This window comes from Cynocephalus volans, chromosome 14 (genome assembly GCF_027409185.1).
Source record: "Cynocephalus volans isolate mCynVol1 chromosome 14, mCynVol1.pri, whole genome shotgun sequence".
NCBI classification, from domain to species: domain Eukaryota; kingdom Metazoa; phylum Chordata; class Mammalia; order Dermoptera; family Cynocephalidae; genus Cynocephalus; species Cynocephalus volans.
This window is the reverse complement of record NC_084473.1, coordinates 28,849,787-28,858,144: the sequence shown is the minus strand read 5'-3', so window position 1 is coordinate 28,858,144 and position 8,358 is coordinate 28,849,787.

Sequence of the window (8,358 nt, the reverse complement as noted above, 5' to 3'; positions counted from 1 at the left end):
TCGCGCACACGCACGCGCCCGGGCTGGAGTTCAATGTCAACGCCGCTTCCCGCTCCCAGGCCCGCCGGTGCCCGCAACCCCTTTCTGCGCACGCCCCCGGGGACTCCGGGGCGAAGGGGGTGAGCGTGATGAACGCGCCGGGGCCCACTCCGGACGTGACCGCTGGGTGGCCACGCTGTGCTGGGGGAGGGCGCCATTCCTGCACCCTGGCCGCCTGGCGCCAGCTCCCTCCTTTGACCCACTCGCTGGTCCCCGCGTTCACCTCGGGACCCCCTCCTCGGCGTTCATCTCCCAAACTAGGCCTCTTGCTGAAATCTGCCCCCCCGTCCCCCACCCAGCGGCACTGCGATCGTGGCCCCCCGCACCGTCCCTGCTATCCCGGGCTAGCTGCGCAAGAAGGAGCCGGCTGAAAAAGCAGCGCTGGGAAGGCGGGAGAGACGTGGAGCTGGGGGGACCGAGCACCCGCTGGGGGCACGTTGGCTTGCGAGGGACTGGTCTGCAGTCCTCAGACTCATGGAAGGTTTTATGTGTGGGAGAAAAGTGCGGTGTCGTCCTAGGGTTTTTCCACCGGACACATACACGCACGATCGGTGGCGGGGGCAAGGGTGCGGGTGGGCGGTGCGCAAGCACACCCCACCAGCCTTGACTCCCAGATCTGCTCCAAAGAGTAGCTCGCTCTATGACAACAGAAACAAAGAGCTTCAGTTGAATGCCTCCTACCCTGCCCAGGAATTGCAGCTCCCGGGGTCTGTCCAGGCGGTCAGGCTGCACAGCCACCAGAGCCAGGATCATGGGACCCAGCGCTGCCCCTCTGTGGCTTCTGCCTCAATTACTCCTGCAAAACAGCTTTATAACCCTGACCCATGTGTGTAAAGGGGTTGGGGAAAGGGGGAGGCTGTCAAAAACTAAGCAAAATTAAATCTGCTTGTAAGTTAGCGTTTTGAAAGAAAGGCAGTGAATGTATTGAATCCACATATCTGTGCTTAAAAGCGTAAATACATAAACTTATCTCAGGTAAAAGGATGATGGGATTACTAGTGAGGGTTTAACGGTGGCAGGACTATGATGAGGCTGAAGGAGGGGGCCTCATAATTTTCGTCAGTCTTGTCCCTTTCAAAGCCAGCCCAAATAAAAATAATCGATAAAAATTGATAAGACTAATTGAATTCAAAATAACTTCGCTATTTTCAATCATTCATATATACAAACTGAGTAAAACAGTGTGCTTTCTATGAAAACGAAGCCTCCTAACAAGCCCCTAGCTGTCCCTTCCAACAAGAGAAATTCAGGCACTTCTTCCCACCCCACAAACTAAATCACAAATTGACTGGTGCTGCAAAGTATTGCCTCCATTCTGCTCCTTTGGGGTGGTATCCTGGTGGAGGGCTGTGCTTTCATGGACAGGTGCTAATAGGAGATGCCCCAGGGGTGTGGTTACTGCTAACAGAGGGGCTGTTTGTTTTGCATATGGTGGGGAAGCTCCTGAAGGGTGCTGGCTAGGACTGGCATGTCATCTAGGTAGCCGAAGCAGAAGCCAATGCTAGGAGAGCTGATTTCCAGACTGGGACTTTCTGGGGCACTCAGAGGAGAGTGCCTGAGCTGGGCCCTGGGGCAAGCAGAGCGAAGGCTTCTGCCATTTCTCCCCAGGAGCAGTCCGGGGCAAGCCCTGGGAGGAAAGACTGTCGTGATACTTGACATATTTGTGATTATTGCCTTGGGAAACTTTCAAAACTCCAAAAGCTACCTCCCCCTCCTCCTACCACATACCTTAAGTGTTAAATGACCTCATTTTGGAGAAGAGGGTGGAAAGTAAGACCTCCACCAGCAATTATCTGGCCTCTGGAAAAATTCCCTACATTGAAAAACATTGAGCTAATTACCTGATGCCTACTCTACGGGAAAATTTGTATTAATGCCTATTTAGCTAAGTTTCACCTGTTAGTAAGTTAGAGTGAAAAATAAGCCTTGGGTTGTAACCCTAAATCTATACTTTCTGTCTCTCCTCTGGAACCATGGCGACACATTCATTCACTTGAAAATATGGAAGGCATCGTGCTGAGCTTTGATACAACCATAACAAATATGCCATTTCTCAATAATACTACTTTATAGAGAGCCTTACGGTTTTTCAAAGGATTTTCATTATCTGGGCTTTCAAAAGAATGTGATAAGATGAGCATAGAACAACTTACAGTCCACAGCTTACAGATATGCAAACTGAGGCTGAAATAAGTCAGGAGAGCTGCTGATCATCACATGGCTAGACAGTGGCTGGGTGTGACCTGGAACTCAGAGGCTGTACGTTCTCGCAGCTTCCCACTAGGTCACATTGCTCTGGGCCACTGCATTTTCTTCATAGCTCTAAAAGTACAGAGAATTTTAATCCTTATTTTTTTGTTTTTGGTTTTTGTTGGTGGTGTTTTTTGTTTTTTGTTTTTTTCCTGGTTTGTTTTGAAGATACAGGATATTTTAACATGCACACTGACCATTTCTTTCCAACACCCTGTGAGATAGGTTTCTATCCCTACTGCTTTTGAATAAATGAAGAAACAGAAACACAAGCGAATGAAGTTGCTTCGAGCCCCGGAATCTTAGAGCTGAAAGAGACCTCCCAAATCACCTAATCCAGTCTCCTCGTTTTACAGGTGAGAAGACACTTAAGAGATTAAATGGCATGTCAAAGGTTGCCAGGCTATTAAGTGGTATAGATGGAACTTGAAGGCAGGCCTTCAGACCTCTGGTCAAATGTTCTTTCCACTATAACACTACGTCTTCCACTTCATTTGCCAAGAAGTCAGCAGCAGAGGTCACACACGAGATCTGGACTCTAAACTGCCTCAGTCCATCACCAGCATTCATTGAGCATCTACTATGTGCAGATCAGTGAACTAAACAGCCAGAGCCCTCTGCTCTCCCCCTCTTCTCCCACCTTGGTCCTCAGGGACTATGGGGTTGAATGGCAATTCTGCTTCAGTAAAAATCCAGGTGTAATCAGAATTGCCTTGCTTTCCAACATTATGTAAGTCCAGTATCCCAGCTCCTTCTCTCCCCCACCTAAAATTTAAAAAATTTTAAAAATAAAGGTAATGAACTTAAGATCTCACTTAAGTTACCACGGTTGCAACTGTGCCTTGCATGCAGGACATGTAGCTAATTATTCATCTAGTTAAAAAAAAGGTCTCTATCTAAATTCATTTAGCAACATATCCGCACATTTTATCTCCCTCTGGCTTGCAAAAAGACTGTGTTGCACATAATATGCCTCATAGTGGTGGAAGTGGTATTTGGTTAGTTCTAAGGCACTTCATGAAGTAGTTGATTTTGCGGAGGAAAATAGGGGAAGGGAAGGAGCAACATTTGCTGAGATGCTCTGTTACCACATTTACACCTCACAACTACCTTAGACATAGGTACTATTACCCCATTTTACAGATGAAGAAATAGAGGCTCTGAGAGGTTAAGTAACTCAACCATGGCCACAAGGCATCCAAATGGTAGAACCGAAATCTGACTCTGGGGCTTGCTGGTTCCAAAGCCTATGTTTTCCCCACAGTAACACACTTATCATGGCCTCTGTGGTTTTGTTTGTTTGAACAACTAATATGTGGACTTAATACAAAAGTGTTGGTTCCAATAGCAAAGACCAGGACTACTAGTATCCATCCAGTAGGGCAGGGCTGGCAGAATACACTAATTTCCCACCCTGGGAATCTGGGAGCTTCTTAAAGATATCCGTCAAAGGCTTTGGATTAAAAAACAAAAAAGTGAGTAGGACAGGGGAGTTTCTAGCCAATTTTTCGGTGAAACTCATTTGGGTACATAAGAAATCTGAAAGGCAAGAAGGTGTGTGGGTTGATGTGAGGATGAAATGAGATAATGTTATGAAAACACTTGGTAAATTGGAAAGCACTGAGCAGACACAGGACTTGTTTTTAAGGTGTTTGGGGGAAACAGAGGATTCAGCAGTGTTGACTGCATCTACTTCAGTTTTTCGCTCATTTCCATCACAGACCACCCCACTTGCTTCCTGGAGTCCCTTGATTGACATTTCTAGCTTTTAGGGGGCAGACATCAGAGGCAAGTAGTGATGCGCTGCCTCCTGGCAACCACTGAGGTCCCAGTGTCCCAGTATCTCCTCTCACATGTTCATGAGCTCCTTCTGTCTTCAGTGCCTCCCAGGAAGTGCCCTGTGGGTTCTGGGCACACAATGAATGAGTGAGACCTGAGAGTATGGGCAAGCCTTCCCATCTTGGCCATTAGGGAACTGACAGTCAGCAACGCAAGGCAACCCAGCCTCACCAGACAAAATTCTTCAGGCTTTGACTTACTTTGCTGTTTGTCCTCAGGCAAGTTGCTTAACCTCTCTGTGTCTTAAACTTCTAAAGCAATCAAAGCTGGCAATAGAAGTCTCCTTTTTAGGTCTCAGGGTCCTACTAAGGCTGAGAGAAATTGCTTCTATAAATGCTCAAGAGAAAAGCACTTTGCATCAGGGCTCTGCAGCCCAACATAAAGTCTGGGGTTACTCTCACCATGTGCTGTCTCAGGTGGGGCCTCCTTCTTTCCATCCAGAATCCTCTCACCCCCAAAAGAAGCCAGGGATATGGCAGCCCATGGACTCTTGCCTTCCCAAATATCAAAGACCGTCAGTCCTGGCTTTTCTTTATTTCTATCAAGGGACCTTTGAACTAAAAGGATTTTTCTAAGGAGGAAAACTCTATGGAATTTTTAGGGTCCAGGCCCTAAAAGAAAACACTTCAACTGGAACCAGTTCAAGGCTCTCATGTCCAATTAAGGAAATACTCACATTCCTGTCCTAGCTCTGGCTCTATCCTGCTTTCTCTCTTTCCACATCCACGACGGAATGCACTTCAACAGCCAGAAAAGAGCAGTCACTATCACCAGGATGCAGATCGTAGAGCAGAGGGCTCCTTGGGGTGGGCTGGTACCTTCCCTGAATTAGACAAAGAGCACGGACCACGGAACAATCCAAACTCCCTTTATACCACTCTGTCTACATCTCTCCCAATGTCTCCTACAACTCTGGACCGGAGAAACTCCGTAGTACCTGTGGGGTTATGAAAAAAGAGGAAAACATTTACAGTAGTTTCTTGTGAAGAAAAGCACTTTCAGTTTTCTTTTCAAGCATGCAGGATGTCAGCTTGCTTCCTCTGGGGGCAACTGCGTCCCTGCTGACTTCACACCCGTTGCTCCTCTGTGAAGGAGCAAGCCCTGAGTTATGCACCAAGAGCAGCTCCTTCCGAGCACTGAGCACCATGGCCGACTCCCTGACCGTAACCTGAGCTAACACGAGCTCCTTGGAGTCCCTGGTGTACTTCACACCCAAATGGCACTCGGCCTTGGGATCAGATGACTGGGTCCATATTACACCTCAACATATTACACTCTCAACAACAATTCTAACAGACATTAGCACCTACTATGTGCCAGACAGTTGGTGGTGTTTCCAAGGAATTGTTTCAAGAGAATTTTAGTTCTCTCCAATCTTCGTCACCCCTAAAACTATCCCAAATAAACACACACTCTGCATGTGCTACCTACCTGCCAGGTCAACACAGCTTTGAGACGAATTCCCTAAATTGCATTGGTGATCCTCCAAAGAATCATAAAACTAAGTAGAAATGGCACACGTACTATGCAAGTTCAGTTTGCAGGTAAGTCCCCGAGCCTCTGCCCTTCCGATGGGATTTGCTACCCCTGAGCTCCTTTTATAAAGAAATGAGGGGCTACCTCTGGTGCTTGGCATGGTGTCAGGCACTGGGGAGACAGGGGACTGAAAGGCCAGCTCCTTCTACTACCATCTGATAACCGCTTCAATTGAGGCATGTGGGCATGGCTGGAGATAGTCCTGGCTTGGGCAAAGGGTCAGGGAGAAGGGTGCTGACCTCCAAAATAGAAGTTCTGGAAGGGCAAGGATCATGTCTGTTTTGCTATACCTACACCACCTGGAAGAGTGCCTGGCACACAATAGGCACTCAGTAAATACCTGTTGAATGAACGGAGCAGGAAAAGCTGAAGGGAAAGGATGACAATGTAGCTGGCCTCCAAGGCTGGGTAGAAGCAAGAGAAGGGAAATTCTGTCAACATGACCAGCACAAGCAAGGCTTAGGGGTAGAAGGTGCCAGGGGCATGCTGGGGATTAGGAGTGGGCAGAAGTATCTAGATCTTTGGAGGAGGCAGTGGAGCCTCCTAGGACTCCAAGACTACATGCTACACAGGATAACTAATTGTTAGTAAAGGGCCTCGTGCTCTGCAGAAGGGATCACGTACAGAGTTTCCAGCAGAAAAAGTCTGTCACTTCTATGAGCCAATTCAGTCCAGTGTCCCTCACCTCTACACTGTTTGAGCTAATATCAGCATTTCTCTTCCAGCTAGGTGGGAGCTCAGCAAAAGTGTTAAGTAGGTCAAATTTAGTTTATGTGAAATGTGTCTTCTGAGACTTCCCCTTCCCTTCCCCTCTTATTTCACACTTCTCTTCCACCCACCCTGGGCACCCACTGACCTCAGAAAGCCTGATGGTCCCTTCATAATGGCCTCCCAAGCTCCAAAATCATCCTTTTCTTTTCCATCCTGCAGCTCCGTAAGCTCAGGCAGCTGCCAGGCAAGAGAACTTGATCTGACAAATAAATTCACACTATTGTGAGAATGACATGCAGGCACCACGTCAAAGGCCTCAGGCAGAGAAATGGGTAAGACGGAAGATCTCTCTGATCCAGGAGACAGGATGAGGGTTGGTGGCAGAAGCCTGAGGCCAGGCTATGATGAGACAGAGAAAGAAGGGAACTGCTCAGAAAGGCTGGGTTGGGGGCAATCAGTGGGCACTGCATGACATGACTTTCCTCATTGGACACAGCCCTTCTGGGAGGCTCTGATTGGAATCCTTGGCCCCAGCTCTGATGTGATGACAGCATTTTAATGGATTAACTCCAAAGACTAATGTAAGATGGAAAAATAGGTCTGGGCAAACCATTTCTTCCTTCCTTCCTTCTTACTAAGAAGGAACAGTGCTTCAGAGCAAAGGAGACTCCTCCAAATTGGCCCCCAGGTGCCCAGCGCCCAGGTTTGCACCAGCAGAGATGGTCCTGGCCTCATTGCAGAAGTCCTGTGTGAGCCTGAGCAAAAGCTGGTGACAAGTCATGACAGTGAGAAAGGCAAGTGCCTTTTCATATGCTTGAGGAAGCCTCAGGGGTGGCAGAGGCTTACAGCAGGGTTTCAGAGTCTGGGTAGCCTCTGTGACCAGCGACCCAGGCCAAAGCCCTTGGCAGCCTTCCTACCACCTGAACAGAAGGCAAGAGAGTGCCACAAACACTGCTTTTGTGCAGGTTGTCCACCACAGCCACTGTGACAGCTACTGCCACTGCCAGGACAGCCCACCACCACAGTAGCAGCTGGACCCCTGCAGGCAGACCACCATACACTCAACTGCATTGACACAAGATGAGTCACCAGTGGAGCCTATAGACAGAGGAGGAAGTCTTTCTCTTCAAATCCCACTCTAGAGTAATAGAAGTAACAAACAACTGCTCAGATGACCAGACATCAATGTAGAGATATTAAAAATATGAATAAACAAGAAAGCATGACATCACAAAAGGAATACAGTAATTCTCAAGTACCAGGCCCCATACAGAAGGAAACGACTGAAAAGCGTTTCAGAACCCAGTGAGCAGAAGGTGTGACACATTTTGAGCTCAGGCAGAGTGGTGACACTATTGCCCTCAACTACTAAGGATGGTGGGACAGCTGGCCACCCACACCTCCTGACCTTCCTGAGGGCATTTGCCCTGGGTGGCTGACTTCACAGGTGCGGCCACCACAGGAACCTTGTCTTGCACTTGCCAGCTGCCCTGAGTTAAGCACTGGGCTTTCTAGTTCATTCTCATCAAGGCCTCCTCTTAGGAGAGGAAAACCAGAAAGAAGGATGGTGGTGCTCCCGAACCTGTTTTCTAACCTCATTCTTTAATGCTCCTGAGGTCATTGCTGAAATAATCTAGAGCATTCTGTGTGTTTGAATCTTCCCGAGGATGGGAAGGCATTCCCCACTCCTAGCCAACTTCTCTTTTTCATCTGAGGGTGGTTGCAGAGTATACCAGTAGAAGTGTTGACTCTTTGCTTCCAGTTCCATGCTAGAGAAGGTACCTTCACACACACACCCCAGTTTTATTCCCATTGTATCGCCTTCATCTCCAGGACCCTAACCTTTCACAATGCTTACTTAGTTCTCCAGTTAAAAAGAAGAAAATATAGACTAATGGGTTACACACCAGATATGGCATTGCCTGGCACTCTTAATAAGAGAACCAACAGTTCATTTCACTTGTCAGCCCTCAGTTTACTCAT